We start from the raw sequence: 21,394 nt of genomic DNA, 5'->3' as shown, positions 1-21,394 counted from the left end.
ATTTTCCAGAATTTCAATAATTTTGCTTCACTAGCAAGATCACATGATTTTTTAAAATACTCACACTGATCTATCTGAACCCTGGATTGGGGTAGGGAGAGGAGCAGCCTTAATTCACTGTGAGGAGCACTCAGTTTGGTGATCTGATCACACAAGTTTCTATGGAATCAGACATTCCAAGAAACGCTGCCAAGATCCTCAAGAGCTTACAATTCTTCAGATGCACTGAATTGTTTTACTAAACCCTAATGGCACAAGAGGAATACATTTTTGTGGATATTTCTACAAAAGAAGTAAGCCTTATCTTAGCGGCACAACAAGAACCCTGAGAGTGTTGATTTTTTTCCCTTGCAAGAGAATTAGATTGTAGAGCTTTAAGCATGTGCAGGAGTTTGGTCAGACTAGATGGATTCGCAGTAAATACAAGTATTTATGGGTTCCATTTTTGAGTAGCAATAACCATGTGTCGGTGAAAGACTGATATTCTATCAAGCTTTTGAATCTCCCACACTGGACAAGGAAAAGGAGTTAATTATACAAGTTTTCAATCCAGAAAAGAGCTGCCTGTATTACTTAGAAGATGGTGGGTCACATTTCAGGGAATGAGTTTTAGAAAATTCTATATCCAGCAGGGAATGTACATCACCATGAACTGAAAACTGCAAGCCAGAAGCTATGAAACCATTACAAATTCCCTCACTGACCTTCTTTCAGCACAGGACCTTTGCAAGGATCAATACACACCTGCTAAAATAAAACCTGCTTCCCACCACCTCTTCACTCACACAATACATGTGGTTAATATCTGTTTTCTGTGGAAGAGTATTCCTTGCTTCCTGTGTATTCTGTGCTTCCTGTCCTTGCTGTGCAGAGAAATTAGAGACAAGAGGACAACTGCCCATATAGAGAATGGAGTGCAATGTCCATATGAATATACACCATTGCAAAATCCACATCACACTGGGCCAGAAAAAGCTACCAACTTGTCTTTGAAAAGAAAAAAAAAAAAATTAAAAAGCCCAAACTACGGACTTAAAAAGGAATAAAAAGGAAATGAGTCATGGGGAAAATTTCAGGGAAATTTCACATGAAAAGGAAACCCATAAGCAATTTCATAAAGTTTTCCATGTTGTTGTCCACCTCCTCTCCCCCTGTCTTTTCTTTTTTCTTTCCCAGAAGCTTGATGGAAGAGGACAGGCCTCAAAATACTTTTATTTATCCTGCTATTAGAGGTAGAACAAAACAGAGTATAGGCCACAGTGTGCTCTGACACTCTGAAGATTTGTCTGCTGCATCTTTTTATTCATGGAATAAAAAAATGCATTGCATCAAGAACTGGCAACTACAAGCATTCAAAAACTGTGAATCAGATTGCCAAACCCAAACACATTAAATAACCATTCCATCTCCAGTTTTCAGACATGCTGTCAGGAAATGAATGGTTTCTTTCTTCTCCTACGTCAAATGGGCAGGTGGAAAATGCCCAAGCACGTTCTTCTCATGGCTATGTTCTCAATCAGCTGGAAAGCAAATGTGTCAAAGTCCCAGTAAGGTCATTTGGATTTATATCTTAAGTCCCTCCCTGACACTCAGAGGCAGCCTTCTGTCTTTGCTCCTGCACTAGACAAACCAGAAACCTGGGATTGTTCAGATGTAGAAGGGGAAAAAAGATCCCAAGAGATAAGATGGGTCATCAACATCCCTATTGTAAATTGGCTTTACTTAAGCAAATTATCTTCTTTCCTCTGTAAATATCTTAAGTCATCACCTAATTAAAGAAAGAAAAGCAAGCTGCTTTGCTGTTCCAGGCCAACATACTTTTCTTATAGAGAGCACAATAGTTTGGAGAGAAGATGGAAACACCTGCTGGAAGCTCTGAAGGACACTGCTCTTCCCAGCTGCTCAGAAGACTGAGGCACATTGCTCTGCTTGATACATTTACCTGTTCACATGCTTACAACCTTTGCAGCTTCTAAACATCAGAGTCAGTCTCGGCTCTAAACACAGCCCAAGAAAAGGCTTTCTCAAAAACAGCTCACCACAAATACAGTCTGCAGGGTAATTTGTTTGAATTAATTCAGAACAAGAAAAATTGAGTCCTCATGCAAAACATTTGTTTCCAGGAGGCTCACAAAGGGATTCTGCTACTGAAATGACATCATGTTTGTCTTGAACAAGTGTGGTTTTCCAGGAGTCTTCCAATGAGACATTGCCTGGACTCAGTGAATCAAATTTTCTAGCTTTAGCACTTTCCAAAATAAATAAAAAAAGAAACTATATTAGCAATCAAAATAGAAGCAAAAGCACAGGAATTGAGAAGCTCTTTTCCTACACAGACATGGTACTCAGATTCCAGACTATGTCTCAGTTTGGATGGCTGTTCCCTTTGGTTTGGAATTATACTTTGACAGTCATTGACTTGGAAATACTTTATAGATACTTAACCCCCTTGGGGAATGGTCAGAATTAGGACTGTCAAAAATAAACATTTTAGGGAGGTCACAAGTCCCACCACGACTCACACACATAGAGATGGTTTCAAGGAATCAATTATTAGTTCTTTGAATGTGTCATGGCACAGTTCACACACAGTCATTTCATTATACAGATCAATCGTGCAGCTCTGACACATCAAAAGGCAGCAATCTCAAGTTTGAATGTATAAATTTGCACAGCAGAATTTCTTCTAGTAAAGCCACTGATGACAAAATTATTCTTTCCTATCACACTATGAATATGTTTAAGTTCAGTGGTTCGTTGATAAAAAACATCTCGGGGGGGGGGGAAAATCTCTTAAAACTCTCATAAGAATGAATTCATTGTAGCTGCAAGAAATTCAATTAAAATAAAAACAACCTGTAGAAAAAGCAGCACATGTGACTCAAGACAAAAGCTGCAGCCAGCCACCAGCATAGCAGGAGCCAAAGAGCTCACCTTGTGAACTCCATCAGTGGAGGCTGCCACACACTCCTGGTACAGAAGAAACCCAAACAGGGTTTATTCTGTAGCTGCAGGTAACATCCTGATTATTGCTCTAAGAACCTGATTCCTACCCTGCTTGCTGCCCTTTGGTCTTAGGTTCTGATCCAGCAGCGCTCTTTGCCCCCTCAGTTGTAATAACTCATTCTGCCAGCACAGCCTTGGTTTCTAATCCCACCTCTGGTCTGCTTAACACTAATTCCTGGATCTCACTGCCTACCATACCCCCCTCCCCTTCCCTACTATTTCTAATCATTTCACTGACACTGGAGGAGGAACAAGCAAGCAGGAGAAACCCCCCAGCCTGGGATCACTCTCTGGAGTTTGTATCCCCTGGTTTTCCACTTCTTTGCAACAGTGTTTCACTCCTGTCTGCCCTAAACTAGAGATCTATCCACTCACGCTCCAGTTCAGATTCCTTGCTATCAAGTGAAAAAAAAAAGCAACTGGCACCAACCCAACTGATACCCTAGAAACAAGAATAACACCTGAGCATCATCAAGACCTACCAGGTGCCCTAGAGTTTTCTGCAACCTTAACTGATGAGGAATAAAACATTAACGGTCAGATAAAACATATACCCTTTACAGTACTTGTTCCCTAGCATTTGTCTTACAGCATCTATTCTGAATTAGAGCAGAGGCTGAAAAAGAGTCTGGTTTATTTTGTGGATTCTTTGGGAAGTTTTGCTATTATGCTGGGACAGTGAAGGAGAGCAACATTTACAAAAAAACTTGGCAAGAAGTGGCAACACCCACTTTTCTTTTGTTATTTTGGCCCCCATTGCCGATATTTTTGGATTCTCATTCTGGAAAAAGGAGAAAGATGAGGACTTGTCTGAAGCAGTGTTTGCTGGGCTGCTTGCCCTCAGAAAACTGGAAAACTGCCGAGGCTGAAGAAAGAAAGTATTCCATAAACTCAGATCTGACTTGTGCTGAACAGAACAACATTTATGGAGAATTAATATTTCCAGTGTCTTGACCTAGGAAACTTTGTTATCTTGAATGATGTTCAAAGAAATGACCAGTGGAAAAAACACAGAAATTGCCAAACAATCAGCAGTAGTGCACCCAGTCATCCTGTCTGACAGTGTCTTGTCAGACACTTGGATAAGAAGGTGCAGGGAGAAAGCCTGCAAGAGACAGAGATGGTGAGTTTATTCTTAGCCTCTGCTAACATTTATCTTATGCCATAAAATACTCAGGCTTACATTCTTCTCAGTATTACTCATTCATTAGCAGACTGATCTTGTCTTCTATATAAAAAGACCTAATCCTTTTGTTCTACAAGCAATCTACAAGCTGAGTACCCAAATTTATAAAGGAAAAGGACTGACAGCAGACAGACAACCTGCCCATTCAAGCAACAAAGGTACAAATCACACCCTCGGGTTCACTCAGCTACCAGTAGCAGGTAATCAGTCAGAAGCCCCATGCTTAAAATCCTGTAACTTTATTTTCAAGTCTAAACGCTGTATCTTGTTCTAAGGAGAAGTTCCCATTTTATGGAATATCTTATTAGAAGGCACTGTTAGCTGCGAATGGTGGCTCAGAGTCTGTAAAACAGCTTAAAGGCTTCGGGGAGCACCGTATTAAAGAGGAAGAAAGTAGTAAAGGGAAGATTAAATCTGACATCTGGGATTTCTTCAGTTATTACAGAGCAAGGGATGCTCTTGAGAAGCTGTCTCTCCATGCTAGGGAGGTCTGGTTGGGCTGGTCAGCTGTCCAAGGTGCCAGCTACTAAGATTTAATCAGCCTTTAACTGTTGGAGGAAGGTTCCATCCTCCTCCAGCAACCCCAGGAGGGGAACTGGGCAAAGGAAGGACACAGCCATCCTAAAAGGCAGCCCTGGAATGCCCTTTGAAGAACAGCTGGGAGCGACCAGCTGAGACAGCAGAACCAGCACAAGCAGTCATGTAAAAAGACCAAGACTGCAGTGACTCCTTGTAAAACAAGTATTTGAAATCTTATACAGCCTATGTGGCTAAAACCACCAGGGGTAAAGAAAAGGAAAGGTGCCAGCTGGAGATGTCTAGTCTAAGAAAACAAAAATATGAATTCCTGTTGCCTGCCTCATTTAGAGTATAATTTATTCATCACCACCCTGGTCTGAAATGTCTGAGCAACTTCCAGAGCACTGAGAAGTTATTTTTGCCCTCCAAAATATAAGGAGTATAAGAAACACAACCAACAATCACTGTTTAATACAATAATAATGCAATACTATGATTCACTTGCATTAAGTCTGACTAAATATGTCATTATCTTTAAATAGAAATGGCAACTAATAATTTTAAAACCAAAAATAGAAGGATACGTGATGTGAATCCTATGTGATTTACTCCTAACATTAATATATTATGCTGTCTTTCAGATGTTTTCCTAGGTGCTTTCACCTGTGGTAATTTTTTTCTTTTTCACTCAATTTTGCCTTATATTTCTTTTGCATACCAAGATAACATCTAGCCACAGAAATGCATTTCTAGAATTTTGTACAAAAGAGGACTACATCACTCCACTCTACATCACATATGAAATGTAGATGCCATTGTAACTAAAAAAAAAATCAAATGGTAGAGAAGATGACAATGAAATATGTGGGAGCAAATACACAAATAAACCCTTTATAATGAAAGGAATACTAAAAGCCTTCTAAAAATGTCAGCTAGGGGAACTCAATAAAGGTCAAGACACTTTGAAAAGGAGAAGTTAATCAAAGACTTTCTGTATTTACAGTCTTTTGTTCCATAACTTAGTACAATGTACTCTAGGTTACTTTAAAGCTGTGACCTTTCTTGCCAGCATTCACTGTTCACTAACATAAAAGTCTCAAATTTTGCCTGAAGAAGCCAAACCTGTTGATGTGTAAATTGTTAGTCTCCAAAACCACTACTTAGATGAGAGAGCTTCACCAACATGATTACTTTTGACTGTTCTTGCATAAACCAAAATAAACAACAGGTGGGGAATGACCCCAGAACTCACTTCATATATTTTAAACAGCCTTTAATGTTACCATTCCCACCACTAGCAAAAGAAAATAGGTGGGGCAAATATTTTTGTGCCAATAAAAATGTTTCATTTAACAACAAAGCATGTGTTAAGAAGGCCAATTAAAATGTACAGGCACGTTTTGAAGTCACTGAATTTAGAGTTGTGAAAATAAACCAGCATTTCAAAATGGGAGCATTACAAAAATGATTAAAAAAGCAGATTTCCATCACTTTAAGGAAAATCAGTTTTTAAAATCATTTTCTTTAAACTGTCACTATAAAAATGAAAGCAAAAATCAAGAATGAGAGAGATTGTGAATAGTATCAAAATCACTCTTGAAACTTATTTTTTTGTGGCTTAATAACCACATTTTCCTGTGTTTTAAAGTGCTTCTTTCCCTTCCTAAAGGGCAAGACCACTAACACAAGAGGAGAAACAGCCTATAGCAAGACTACACAGCAAGTGCTTCTGTCCCCCCGCCCTCAGGAAAGAGTATTATTTTCCTAGGGTGGCTTAGTTACAATGTACATTTAAGTTGCTCTAACAGCAGCTACAACTACAGCTTCGGTTTTCAATTCACAGGATTCCCAAGACTTAAAAGTGGAAAGGAAATTTGTTTCCCAAATAACACCCCTTATTCTGCAGCTTACTTAAAGCTAAGTAGTTATCTCCTCTGAGAATTTTAAAGGAGTTAATAAGGCATCTTTTTCTTTTCAAGAGCATCATCCATGAGTCATCTCAAACCAGTACCGACACAATACCATTACAGACAACAGATCCACACACAACGGCTGAGGTTGGAAGGGACCTGTGGAGGTTTTCTGGTCCAATCATCCTGCTCAGGCACGACATGAGCTGCAGCCAGTGAGCTTGTGAGTATCTGAGGGAGACTCCATAACCGCCTTGGGCGACCTGTGCTGACCCTGCCAGCAAAAAAAGGTGTTCTCTGATGTGTCTCAGATTGTGTCCATTGCCCCTGGTCCTGCTACTGGGCACCACTGAGAAGAGCCTGCTCCATCCTCTCTGCACCCTCCTCTCAGGTACTCCTACACAATGATAACATGTCCCTTCCCAAACCTTTTCTCCTCCAGGCTGAACAGTCACAGCTCCCACCCTCTCCTCACATGTCAGAGATGCTCCAGCCCCCTCACCATCTTTGTGGCGCTTCACTGAACTCTCTCCAGTATATCCAGTAAGTGTTTGTGCACGGTCTCAGTCCTAAAAATTTCTGGAAGAATCTAGACTATCCTGATTGGCTGGGAAGTTAAGCCTGAAGGGTTCAAAGTTTCACCTAAGCTGCCACACAAGGTTTTACAAGAAGGCAAAGAGAGCTCACTGCCCTCCAAATTCACCATGAGGGGGTTTCCTCTTTAGCCACTAGAATAAAAGCTTTGGTCCTGGTCTAACTCAGCGCAGAACAATTAAGGCCAACTTTCAGGAAACTGAATTATGTCTGAAACTATCTCCCTGCTAGCTGCAAAATTAAAGAGACTATAAAGCCACTTTAAAATTCATCAGTCCTCAGCTTCATTTCAAACAGTTTAAGCTTCATGAAGCAAATAATAAAGATGATAATGTTGTAGTGAAATATTGCAGGGCTGAGAATTAAACTTGCACGAGATTAAAAGACAAAACATGAAGATCAAGCTAATAAAGGTGACATTTTCATACCAATCATTGTCCAAAATAAATGAGAGAAGGGAAACAGGTAAAACTGTTTCCAATTTTAAAGCTTTTTATAACATGTATAAGGTCTCAGTAGCTCTGTGTCATAGTATAACCTATCAAAATAGTTCAAATTACTTTACGAAACAGTAAATATATATAAACAAAAAAGTTCACTGATTTTCCAACTTTTCTCCCTCCACATTTTGGTAAGAGGACCCAATACCAAATACCTAGGCATACTAGAAGACATGAGCAATAACTGAAAGTTCCTTTACACTTATTTATATTAAGCCATTATTCTTTCATAGTGCTTCCAGAGCAATTTACAGTAATCTGCAGTATGAAAAAGGGATATAACAGACAAAGAGAATGACAAGTTGTGTGATTAACATTTCTTAGGATGTCAGAATTTTTAATAACTAACACTGTAGCAAAGAAGAAAGAGATTAATGGCAACAGAGCAAGCAAGAAATGGGATTTTAGGTATATTATGGAAAATAAAAAATTGAAAGTGATCTAAAACCTCTAACAGCATATTTGTAAGTAACAGATTTCAAGCTTCAAATCAGGTTTGACTGCATTAGTCACTAAGGAAAAATGTGATAATTTCCTGATACTTCACTGAAATTCTTTGACCAAGCTACAACAAAAATAAATAATAATCCCTTTTAGAAGGAATATTAGAAAAGGATTCTCCTCCAGTTGTTCAGGAACGCTAGGGATTTAAAGGATTTCAAAATGTCTGGCTGCAGTTCAACACAACATGGCTAATGCGACTCAATATGAAGTGTCCCATAACACTTTATCTAGTCAAATAATTTCTCTTTATAACTTTCTATCTCTAGCTTCTATACTGCCAGATAGAAATATCAAGCATGTAAATGAGAAACTACAGTAAGATATATCATAACTGACTCTTTTAAGATGAAAGTAGGTTTTCCTATACATTAAGAACCACCTCAAGCCAGCTGCAAGATACCCTATAAAATAACATCTCCAACATGCAATTTCTGTAAAGCTGTTACACATCTTGATAGTATAATTTAGTCACTTTCTATTATGCAGACCAGGTAACAGAAATACACTTTGAAATGGTACCACTTTTTCCCACCAAAGTTTATTTGGTGCAAAGAGGAACACTTTTTTTTTTTTTTTTACTATTAGCAGGGAATTCAAGGCATTAATTGTAATTTGTTATCAGATATACCCATGAAGCTGATCACTGTGTCCTCCATCAAAAGCTGAAAAAGATTTAACTGATCATCAAATAAGGTAAACTACGATAAATCTAAAACTCCAAGCTTCACACCTCATCTAAAATGCATCTCTCCAAGTTATCAACTGCAAAGATGTCCACCAGTTCATTAAATCAGCTTTGTCTCATTCTAAATATCTTAAAAGACTAAGGTACATTTATATCAAGTAACTTCAAGTACATTTTTAGGAGGCTGAAACCACTGTGAAAGCCAACAAAGATTAGGCAAAGCTGTCTATCACCAATTAGACAGCAAAAGTCAAAGCACAGAGGCTCAGTATTAATTCCTTGGGAGAGAAGCATCCTGATTAACATCCTTGATCTTGACTGCAGAGGTATCAGCCTGAAACTGGAAGAAGTGCTCCTAGATGGCCAATACAATCTTCTCAAGTTACTGTGAGGAAAATTTCAGAATGTGAGTTGAGAAATTAGAACAGGCTATTTTCCTCTTACTTCTTGGAACAATAACCATGTGCTCAATCACGCATACGTAAATAGACAAGGAACCATTTCACTCTGGACCAAAGCAAGATTTAAGTGAGAGGCGTAAAGCAGAACTCAGTCAAACTGCAGAACAATTTGGATTGTAAATGGCTTTGTAGAAATAACTTGGAATACGGACAGATTTCTTTTTCTGGTGCTCTTGATCCTATATTCAGGAACTGAACCCAGTGACCTCTTTTTGGAGTCAGCATTGATCTTGGGTATCTATCATTTGCCTACAATAAAACAGACCAGGAAATCATAGTTTCAGACCACAGATGAAGAGATTCTGTGGAAGTCTAACACACAATGGTTAGTTTTTGCCTGAAAAGTGTTTTGGTCAGATACAGCACCATTGGAATTTACAGGAGGGAGAACATCACCTTTAGCAAGGGGTCATCCTCAGCCTAAGTACAGTTTGCTACACTCACAGCAGAGATCAGGGGATTTAGCACCACTCTAAAAAACACTGGGGATACTGAAGCTGCACAATGAAACATAGAGAAACTATAAACGACCAGATTTAAGGCTGTTGCTTCCTGGCTGGTTTGTTTTTTCACACAGGAACCCCACCTAATCTAAGGCACAGGCCTTGACAGCAGGGTGAACAATGAGAAATTAGTTTGTACTTCTTTTTCCCCTTCTCATAGTAGAGTGCTCATATAATAGTAATAATATAATGTCAATATTTTAGATATTAAAATCTAGGACAAACATCTCTTTTTTCCCCTTTTTCCTCCATCTAATGTTTATTATACTGCTATCTGAAAGTGTTATATTTCAGTAATTTATTTTCACAAAAGAGCATATTTATATTTTTATAACTCAAGGCCTACAGCACACACCATATGAATTGTGTCTGCTTAATCTGGAATGTTTCCATACTACATTTTTTTCAGAATATTTGTCACTGTGCAGTACATCACAAGCACAATTCACAGTTGTTATCAGCTTCAGTTGCAGCTGTGAAAGCTTTGCATTCTTTATTTTAGAGATGTCGAATTTGGAACCTTACTATTCAAATACAAGGATCACAAGTAGTTACTGTTAATGATGTTACATATCTTGCTTTTTAAGTAAAAAGTAAAATCCAGGTCTTCAGTGGCATTTAACTACAGAAACCTTCAGAGGATCACCTACAATCCTTTATTCAGTTCAGGATACAACATCAAGCACATGCAACAAGTAAAATGGGTTCTACAGGCCACATTCTTTAAAACTTTAAAGCATTTCTAAAATACAAGCCATGGTAAACAGCAAGTTTTTTAAGGGGAACAAAAAAGAGAATGTGTTAATGGAAATATATCCTGTCAATTCAAATATGGAGATATGGGTGACATTAAAAAAGTTAGCCCATATATCACCTGTCACTTACTTTTCTGGTGGTATTTTAATAAAGTCTAAGATCATGAGCCTACTGTGAAGAGAATTTGGGAGAATAACAGCTGCTCATCTCTAATAGCAATCATGTAACTTAAGAAATGTCATTTTAGTACTTTCAAGGAACAAAGGAAAGGAAAACACTCCAATGACATGGCAGGACATCTTAAACAGAGGAAGACCCAACATTCCCATGTATAATATGCACGCTTTCCTAAAAATCAAAACCTCAGCATTTAAGTTGGCCAAAAACCAGAACTTCCAAGCATTCTCTTCAAATTCTTTAGCTAAATTAAAAAAAAAAAAAAAAAAGAACACCAAAACAATTGAAGCATTATCTATAAAAGGTACTGGACATAACTATTTCTGTGTTTGCTACATTTCAGAGTAGGTCTGATAGCAACGACAGGTTAATGGGTGAAAGAGCTAATTAAAGAAAAAGCTTTTATTTCAAGCCATTACAGTAAATCTCTATAGTCAGTGTACAATTCCTTAAACCAGCAGGCTAGAGTGGGTTAAAGAAAGAGAAAATCCTATCATATTTAATGCTTCTCATGCCTGATCTAGCTATCTTTTTATGAGTACTTCACTATTCTCCTCTACAGAAGCAAAACAATGTCTTCTAGTGCTATTAAATGTTCATAAAATAACCGATTTTCAAATAAAAACAGTAATATAAAAACCCTAAAATGTAACCTATTTTCCTTTTGAAATAAATTCTGTCCATCAAGAAGAACCAATGAAAGCAGGCTTATAGAATTTGAAGGTAATAAAGTAATGATTCCAAGTCTTTTCTTTTCCTTTTTTTTCCTACTAGTTACATTGTAGTCAGAAAATTTCTTTATTCCACATTAAGGAACAACTTATCCAAGCTAACTTCCTTCTGAAAAAATTAACTGAGCTTTTATTATGATTGCATTTAGAATGCTTATATAAAAATTTCCTAAGCTTTTTCCAGAGCAAAAACAGTTAAAATGTTTTAATTGAACCACTTTTCCTTGAGAGAGATTTCCTTTACAATGTTTTTAATATAACTCAACATTGGCTGCATCTTTCTTGACAGATGGTATTTCCTTAACAGAGAATGTCTCAAATGGTTTATGTATAACATTCTTTCTAAAATTCATTTCCTTTCTGTGTAAGAAGTTAATACACCAAGAAAAAAAAAAAAACAAACCAGGAATGTTTCATGCCATGTGGGATACAACAGTTCTAGAGTTTTGCTTTAAATTAGCCGAGTAATGTTTTTGTAGAAATATTATTAACGTGGTTGAAGCTTAACATTTGGAAAACGGAAAAATACTTGCCCACGATGCTGCTTCTCTCCAGATCCCACTCCAACATTAACTTCTCTTTTATGTTCTACTGCTCAGTCCCACGTCTGGTGGAAATCTGACAGATCTTAGTAAGGTTCAACTTAGGAGAGAGATGTTAACTGGGTGATTGTTTTCAAGAACAACAGACTGGTAGTTCTGTAACAAATAGCTCCAAAACCAGGAAGGAAAGTTCTTACAACTTCACTCCAGAATCATTCAAGACACTGTAATCAGTAGAAAAGCACACTACAATCTTCCTCAGAAGGAGGACAGACACTGAGGTCGCAAAGAAGATGATGCAGCTCCTAAGGGTGGGCCGCTCCCCCACATTAACACTAAAACACAAGTTCTTAAGAGGGGGACTTGTACTGGCTGAATGCAGAAGAACTAAGGTTCCACATGCAAAAATCCTGCAGAAAAGGAATCTTTGCAGGCTATTGAGGCCAAAGGTATTGGATTTGCAGCTGGTAATGTACACTCCCTGTAAAGGTTGTAAACTTTTGGAGAGCTACAGTAGTAAGAGTAGTCCTTAAGTGATAAAGAATACCAGTTGAAATTTCTTTTCCCTCTTGTTCTGCTATAAATATTCATTAAAATATTACTTTTCTAACAGATCACATAATTTTCTGTACTGCTGAAAATTTTTATTCTAACATATTCTGCAGCCTGTGGAACTGTAAGTGCAATATTTGGCAATTACGATTTTCCATTTTTTGGGCATCTCTGAGCCAATATGTCATTTTGTGATACTTCTAGTAACGTTATCATGTATGTTAATACAGTATACATGGAGAATATCTTGCACTGAAATCCAAAGCTACCAGTTTCCCTAAATGTTAAGGTTTGCCTATTTTATATTTATGAAAAAATTATGTATTTCTAAACTTCAGCAAAAGCCTGTCCTAAATCTGCGTCTTCCAGCTACTTCTGTATTTCAAGACCCAGTGAGAGATCATGGAGATTGCAAATATCTTTCTTTCTAATATGCAAACTCATTTTAGCTTTCTGCTCATAGCAATGCTACCTTTAGTTCTGAAGGCAAGCTGAATGCCCAGAGCTCGTGATAATAAAGTTTTAGACAAGATGTGCAGTGCCAGTTTGCCTAAAAGATTTTTATGGATGCCTTACATAAAGTTAAAAAAGAAAAAGAACAGCTGCATTTAGCATCTCTATTTGCCACTGACTACACATAAAATGAATAAGGAGCTGAATGAACTTGGAGTCACAGACAACATGGGAAAAACTTAAAGCTTCCCTTTACAAAGGGGAAGGATTTCCTACAGCCACTTAGGGGCCTGGTGCTCTTGCAGGAGGGTGAAGGTCTGCCAAGCTGCAAAGGCACAGAAAGAAGAAAGACCATCAGAAAATCCAGCTAACATGTGACTGAAATAATGAAATTTGCTAAATCCTCTAAACTTTTCATAAGGTTCTTTCTCCAATTAAAAATAATTGCTATTAGTATGTTTTCCAAGAGAACTACTGCACAGGGGTGCTGTGTAACACATCATATTTGTTCTTCAATGGACCAGCCTACTGCAATTATTTCAACAAAACCCACAAAATTTCAGCTATTTTTCCCTTTAGACAGCAGATAATACGTATTCCTGTGCTATCAACAACCATTTTAGGAATATCCCTGTTGTGACCACTCCAGCCACATTTGCTTCTGCCTAAACTTAATTTCCATACTTCCATAACTACAGAGCCACTGTCTCAGTCATCTCTCAAGGTCCTTTGATGGCCTGCTGTAATTAGAACACACACAAAAAAATAGCTGCTTGACCTTTGACAACTTTGCAGGCATTTGTCTTTCAAAAACTATTAAGGTGGTAGACAAGATGAACATGCAGCTTTTTTACCCACTGTCATAAACTAAATGAGATGCGCTGTTCACTTCAAGCATTGCCTTAAACTGTGGGGGGTTTTATTGCTTAGTGGAGTTGACACTGTTTAACATCTAACCCTGTATCCAACAGAGCTGCAAAACTAAGTGCTTCTCAGTATTTACAGAAAGACCAAGATTATTTCTTCAGAGTAGGACTGAGATACAATACATACAATGCCTATCTTTATTACAACACAAGTGAGACTATTCTGTGAGACACATTTTAATAGAAATTATTATTCCAAGTATATTTTGGAAATTGGCATCTCAAGATAGAATAATTTATGGCAAAATAATGAAGTATTCATTTTGTAATGAATGGTAGACCCATGCAAGCACTGGAAGTAATGGATAACTGTAAGGATTTCATTTAAAACTTGGTATTCAAGAGAAAATTTAAATCTGATGTTCCTAATAAAAGAACACACTTCTCTGAGCAAAGCCATAATTTTGGGAGAGACACACCCTTTGTCACTTCCAATGGTTAGAAATAGATGAGTCTGCAAAACATTTAGTGTAAATCATATTGACACACGAGTATTTTTTTAAGGAAACTCTAGTGCAAAATCTACCCATCTCATGGAAGCAGCACAAAATGCAGCAAGACCAATCCTTTTCTGAAACAGTCTATCACCAAAGATCAAACACAACCAGAACACTACATTCCATCTTCCTAGACAGTCTGTAATTATTTAAGAGAGATATTCAAACAAACCAAACACCCCCTTTCCAAATGTGAAATGCATGCCAATTCCCAGGACATTAACTGGGAATTCCACTATCTGATGATGAATTACACATAAATAGCTCACTGGCAACCCATCATTTTTACTTGTCCCAAGGACAAATCTACTGACCTGGGCAAGAGATCCTAAAAGAAATTGCTAAGACTGTTTTTCTTTTTGAAGGAATTCATGAGTTAAGCTGACAGATTTAGTGGTGTTTTCACACTGAAAAGGGAGGATCAGAAGAAAGCTATTGTGTGTGTAGGAGGCTGAAGGGAAATGATCAGCCTTACCTTATCAGAATCTACAGGTTGTCTCAATAACCTTGGCATGAGTGTATTACCTTATACCTTCTAAAATGTTGTACTCAAGAAAAGAGGATTTCCATGAGTGAAGAGTTTAAAAAAAAAAAAAAAAAAAGGACTGGTTCCCAATAGAGACTTAACAGGTAAGTATTTCTTTTACTTGTTTTGCTCTTTGAGAAATCTTTTGCAGTTCTCCTTGGCTTTGTCAAGAACCAAGCAATGACTTCCCTGGAGCACACGGCCCCCAGCTCCAGCTGATACAATCTCAAAAATTTACCCAGCAGAACCGGAAACAAGCTCCAAGTTCTGACCACAGCCTGAAAGCCCATCTGCAGCTTGGCTCACTTTGAAGAGTTAATCTTCCATGGATCAGCATGTGGTCACCACTGTCTCCTGGGTAATCATGCCAGAAGTGTTAAAAGTTGTTTCTCAGGGAGGACAAAAAATGTAACTGCTATTCAGTGAGTAGAATGCTCAAGAAATTCCCACTGTACCACAAGAATTTTGAGGAAAAGTTAGTCAAGTTTATGAGAAAAACTCACTGAGTTAAATTAGAAGTGTTTCATCATGGAAGTTTCTTAAAAGTAATAGCACAGGCTGCAGCAATTAGAAGAAAAAAGGGAAGCTTTACCAGTCATTAATAAATTTATTATTGTTTATTCTTGCTAAAGTATTATCTGCTTTTTCAAAACCAATGCTCTTTACACTCAAGCAGATCACAAACATGATCTTGATAGCAAAGGGAATTGATCAACTGAACAGATGAACGATTAGGTGTTAAAAACCAGAAGGATCTAGTCCTTCTAGCATCTGAATAATAAAATAAAGCATCCAAAAAACTAAGTGAGCTTTCTCACAATTCCATTCCAAACTATGACTTTTTTTTTACATTATTTTCACTAGAGAAACAATTTATCAAAGCTAACCTGCACATCTCCTATAAAAACACATAATGGTAATCCAGAGAACTGATCATTCTCTTACATTTGTCCTCACATTTAGGGAAAGGAAGTCACTCTGCCTGTGATCAGAAGAAAAGGTCTATCTGAAGAGAAGTCTGCTGACAGATTGACTCCCTTGATCTCTGAACACTCTGCCAACCAGAAACCTTTCTTAGTATAGTCAAGACTTTTTTTTCTACATTTGGGTAAAAAACAGTGATACAAGTTTGGTAACAGTTTTTGGGGTCTTCTTACTTGAGGGGTTTTTTAGGACTTTTCTAGAAACTGAAACTACCAAATGTCTAGCAGTAACTCAGAGAGTTATAATAGTCACCTGATAGATGCAATTCAGACTCCTTCCCACTTGTGTGTGGGAATATATACAATGCTGAATATCCTCTACCCAGAGCTTTACACTTGCCATACATCTGTTTACAGCTTTAGCTCACCAACTGAAAATGGGGGACTACACCCTCCCCAAGGACATACAAGACAACCAATGAAAACTTCAGTAATCTCCAAAACAAAGCTTGCAGAGAAGTCTGGAAAAACAGAGGCATTTTACTTTGTTTTGATGTTGTAATTTAGCTCGATGAGTGGGATTTACAGTTTCTTCCTGAACAGCTACCTTTCAAATTTCAGAAATACAGCATGAAGTGCTTTCAGTGGTATTTATTACAAAGAGACTACTAGTATCCTATTTGAGCCCATCTATAAACAAATTGTAAAAACACTTCAAAAGCATTAATCAGCTTAAAAACATTAATTTCTGCATACATTTTTCTACATAAGTAAAATCACATTAGGAGAACATACTTCTTAAAATATGGCTTGAGCTAATTTTAAAGATGGTTGGAAAAGTTTGGCCTACACTGATTAAAATCTATACTTAAATGAAAGGAAAATTTAACCACAAAAACTGTGCTCATTTTAGAAAAACAAGCATATCACTGCCAAAGTGCTGTCCTAAGTTTAGATTGCTGTCTGACTAAAACATCATAATTACGAGAAACTGAAATGGATTTCTAAATGTTTCAAGATGAAACAGCCATTGGGTAATTTGCAAGATATGCAATTATCTTCTGAATTCGAACACATAATGCTAATACTCGATCTGAACAAATGCAGGCTGTTCGTGTGGAGACCGAGGAAATCAATGTTAAACATCAATACCAACACTAGGTAAGAGTAACCATAATGAAATCTAAGAGCAGAATTACTAAGTGATGTGGAATTAATTACTTCAAGAATTTTCTTCGAGGAAAAAAAAGGCTTGGAATCTTTATCTGTTGCTTCTGTCTCTCCTAGAGCTGCTCAAGCTGAACAGAGGATCCTCAGCACTTTTATCCCTGTTAAAACTGCATCAGGAGGCATTTCACCCAAGCTCTCATGTGCAGCAAGACAGCCACATTTTTACCTTCAAACACCAGAGAGAGTCTTCAAATAAATTTGAAGGGTCATACAACAAATGTTCTGCTACTTCACGGGATCATTATCATACTGACCAGGCAAAAGTTAAAAAGAAACAAAAATTAAACATAATCACAGGCTCACCTCAGACCTCTTTGTCTGTTCCACGTATAACCATTGTAAATTCCAGTTACTTTGAAAAGTAAGTTAAATCTTGATCTGCAACAATCATTAACAGTTTCCTGCAATTAGCAGGATTTCAAGAAATCAAAGTAAGTCAATTCTTGTTTCAAAATCATGATTGCACGTACTTGTCAGCACCTGCACTGCCTTTTATTGTCTTTGATTTAGGAAGAAAAATTAATGACTTGGTTGTGTTCTATTGCTTGGTTGCCTTTAAAAGACTGAGTGTTCAGTTATCTTTTGACTCTTCTGACTACAGCCCAGTCTGTTGTTCCACTGATTTGGTGAAAGGAGTACAAAACAATCTGCCATTAATATATGAAAGCACACAGGAACAGTGAGCATGTCTGGGGACACAGCAGCTCATACGACCACCATAATTCAAACAGTAATTTTATAAAGGACCAGAGAAACTCCTCAGGAAAAATTAATTCTCTTTCTACAAGCAATGTGTGGTGATCCACATAACTGCTTCATACAGACTCATGAGGCAGTCTTCATTTAGCCTTTGTGGCACCTCTGGAGCTGCCATCAAAGGAGAAGAGCAAATAGAGGTAAATTTCTCTCAACAGTAAGAGATGCTGGATGACTTAAAAATAACAAAACCATCGTAAGCTCAAAGAAAAAGCGCCTGAGATTAGGCAGTACCTTTCAGAAACACTGGAATGAAAGCAATACCTGCTCCCTTGGTACCTAAAATAACATCAGCAGCAGGCTTTATACCCAAGGATGCCTGAAACAAGCTCCTCAAGAGTCAGGGGAGGCTTAGTATCACACATGCAAAATCTTGGAAAAACATGCTGAAAAGCAGCAAGGTGAAAAAAAAGTTTTGTTCTCAAGCAGAAATCACCTCAGCCTATTGACATATTAAAGGCAAATTAATTTTCTCAAACTCATGAACAGATAGTGTGTGATAGATAGTGAAGCTACTAATTTTACACTGACAAGTAAAGACTCTCGCAGTTTTTAACCCCTAAACATATAAGAAACTTTAATACAAACAAATCTAGTTAGGTAAATTAAATTTATTATATCCAAACAAGTTCAAGTTCACAAGTAAACTAGCTCGGCTAAGAGAAAAAAACTAGGAAAATGAAGAGACATTTTGGGTATGTTTGAAGAATTCTGCTAACATAGCTCTATCACATCTCACTGTGCCCTGCTACAGCAAAAAAATTGGACAATTCACAATGCAGAATTGTCTTTCAGGAGCAATTTACTTGTTAGGCCAAGGCAACAAATAGCAAAATCAAACTGTGAGCCTTTGCCCACACTCAGAAGGGACCCATTCCAAAAATGCAGCTCTCTGAAGGTTCCATCTCCCCCTCTCTTAGCCCTAAGTGCTGACCAAGCACCACACACACAACATGAACAAGCCAGCTCTCCTCAGGCCAGCGCTAATAAAACATTTAACCAGACACTGGAGCTCAGTGCCTCTTGTCTGTGTGTTCCCAGCACTGTGACCTGAAGAAACAAGGGAACAAGGAAGGGACAACCTTGAACAAGACCGTAAGTGGAGAAGAGAAGAATGAAATAATGAAAGAAGGACAGAGGAAAACACTGATCATTTGTAAATAATGATGAAAAGGAGGAGGAAAGCATAAATTGAGACAAAGACTCTGCATGTCCCAAGAAGCTGGAAGAAGCAGCCAGTAAAAGTAAAAAAATGTGCTTTGGCAAAGCAGAGTTGGGAGGACTAAGGGTTAGCAGCACACTGAAGGATGGGACAAGTGATAGGAAAGAAAAGACATACATGAGACTGCCTAAACAAAAATTAAGAGAAGGAAACTCTATGGGGAAAAGTCTTGGACAGAATCAGGTAGAAAGCCAGCAGAAGGACAAGAGGATTTGCACCTGAGGCAGTTCAGATGATTAAGAATCTAAGAATTAAAAACCTGGCTTTACTAAAAATAGCCGCTGAAGGAGTAAAGGCTCTGCAGGAACAGATAAAACACGACAGCCTCCCACATGAGAATGAGAAAGGGTTACTTGATCCAGCAAATCCTAACACCCCTAAAACCCCACGTGAGTGTGAAGATGACACCTCATGACACTTCTGTCCAATCTTCTTCCCAGATTGCTTTTGTGGGGAGGGCAGGCAACTCCACAAAAGCAAAACTCATTGAGACTGAGGAGCTGGACCATACCAGAATCAAGGTTTCCCTGGACAACCTCAGTCTGGCTTTCACAGCAGGGTACAAAATTATCTTTCCTTCAAGATTCTGCCTCACTGAGTACACATGGTGGACTAGCCCCTGAGGTCTAAATAAAGGTTTGTAAGTGACTTCCCTCTTTCAGCATGGAAACACTTTGGCAAGCAGCGAATGGAGAAAAAACTCTGGAAAGATGGAAGTTCCTTCACAGGCTTATACTCTCTTCACTCTCACCACATATTCCCTACACATGGCTGACTTTTCTTTTTTAAAATCAAAACTTTTCAGAAGTTTGAGGTGGAGTTCTGACTTTCTGAATGACCAATTTGAGATTTGGTTTCTCGAGGTACAGTTTCACATTATGGTCGACCCACAGCTGGTTTACATTAGTGCAGAAGGAGAAACAGCTTTCATTCATATCAGAGCAAGAACTCAGTGGAATAACTTCCATCCCCATAAAACTGTTAGATCAACTGTCCCTGAAATCATCCAACCACTAAATCCACTACAAAGAGAGTAACAAGAACCCATGGCCAGCGATGGAAAGGAGTGAGACCACACTCTTCAGCTGCAGCCCACACACTGACCAAACTATGCATTCACACGGTTTAAGGGTACCTTGATCTCCTGAGGTACAGCTTCCACTGCAGCTTTGCATTCAGACTATTAGATAATACTATAAAACATGATTACAAAGTCAAGCAACTCATTTTAGATTTCTGTGTTCACTTTAAGACATATTTTGGCTTTGTTTTTTTTAACCTAGTTTCCCCATTTGTTAAGTAAGAAGCAGGATGGAGGGGGACCCATCTGTTAATCTCTCTGTTTTACAGTGGAACAATCTTATGCTTGAGAAACTTTAAAATATTACCATGCTATCTACAACTGAAAAGTCCAATGGCCCAAAAGCAGAAGCTAGGTAGTGTCTTGAAAAGAACAGACAGCTGCTATGAAATAAGGCAGACATGGTGCTGCTTTCAATCAAAAAGCAAAATACACTACTACCCATTAGTGTAGTCCACTCTGTGCACTAGCAAAAGTGGAGATTAAAGCAGTGCAGTGACCAAGAACTGTATTGCAATGAATACTCACAAGCACCAGTGTGAGGCTGCATGCCCAGTTTAATTCCAGGCTTTATTTTTAGTGCGCAGCCTCTTGCAGCCACAGCTATGTGCTGAGCAGCCCGGTTGTGCAAAGCTACGAGCCTTGTTCCAGCACTCACCCTGCACTTACTGCGCAAGAGGCCATTGAGGTCAAAGTTTAGCTTTGCCAGAGGGCACATCCAGCCCAGACAGCAGCACTCACGCCAATACTAACGGGAAAAGTGACAACAGACACAATAACCAGGGAAAACCACCCAGCTACAGCTGCAAACAAAACTGACTGGCTTCCGTGTATGTGCAAGTCAAAACAAGACACTCTGTTTTTTCCCAAAAGGAAAGATACTAAGGATGAGACTATAACTACAGGCCTCCGGTTATTTACTCCTCCAGGTGCAACAAAACCAGCAGCACTGAAACCGAGGTTTCGGGTACCGTACACGTCTCACACACACGGAACGCCTCCGCAGACAGGCTCAAGCGCTCTCCTCCATCGCCGCCGCTCCCGGCCCTCTTACAGCGCGGCGACCATGCCTGGAGAGAAACGGGAGGCGGGTGAGAGCCCGGCGGGCGGGAGCGAACCGGCGAGGCCAAGGCAGCTGCGCAGCCCCGGCGCCG

General features: G+C 38.5%; 1 protein-coding gene across 4 annotated transcripts in view; it reads right to left on the bottom strand.

The window, feature by feature from the left end:
• Positions 1-21,366, bottom strand: part of LCLAT1 (lysocardiolipin acyltransferase 1) — a 113,289-nt gene extending 91,923 nt beyond the window's left edge. For 2 of the 4 annotated variants that reach the window (XM_017730133.1, XM_008630383.2), the window contains exon 1: positions 21,217-21,361. The gene's annotated coding sequence lies outside the window, so the exon portion shown is untranslated. Of the gene's footprint in view, positions 1-21,211 lie in introns of all 4 variants that reach the window. The other 2 variants (XM_017730136.1, XM_017730135.1) reach the window with 2 other exon arrangements.
• Between the last annotated feature and the right edge of the window lie 28 nt (positions 21,367-21,394).

This window comes from Corvus brachyrhynchos, unplaced genomic scaffold (assembly GCF_000691975.1).
Source record: "Corvus brachyrhynchos isolate BGI_N302 unplaced genomic scaffold, ASM69197v1 scaffold101, whole genome shotgun sequence".
Classification (NCBI taxonomy): Eukaryota; Metazoa; Chordata; class Aves; order Passeriformes; family Corvidae; genus Corvus; species Corvus brachyrhynchos.
Note: the sequence above shows the minus strand (reverse complement) of the source record. Positions and strands in the feature narration are given on the sequence as shown.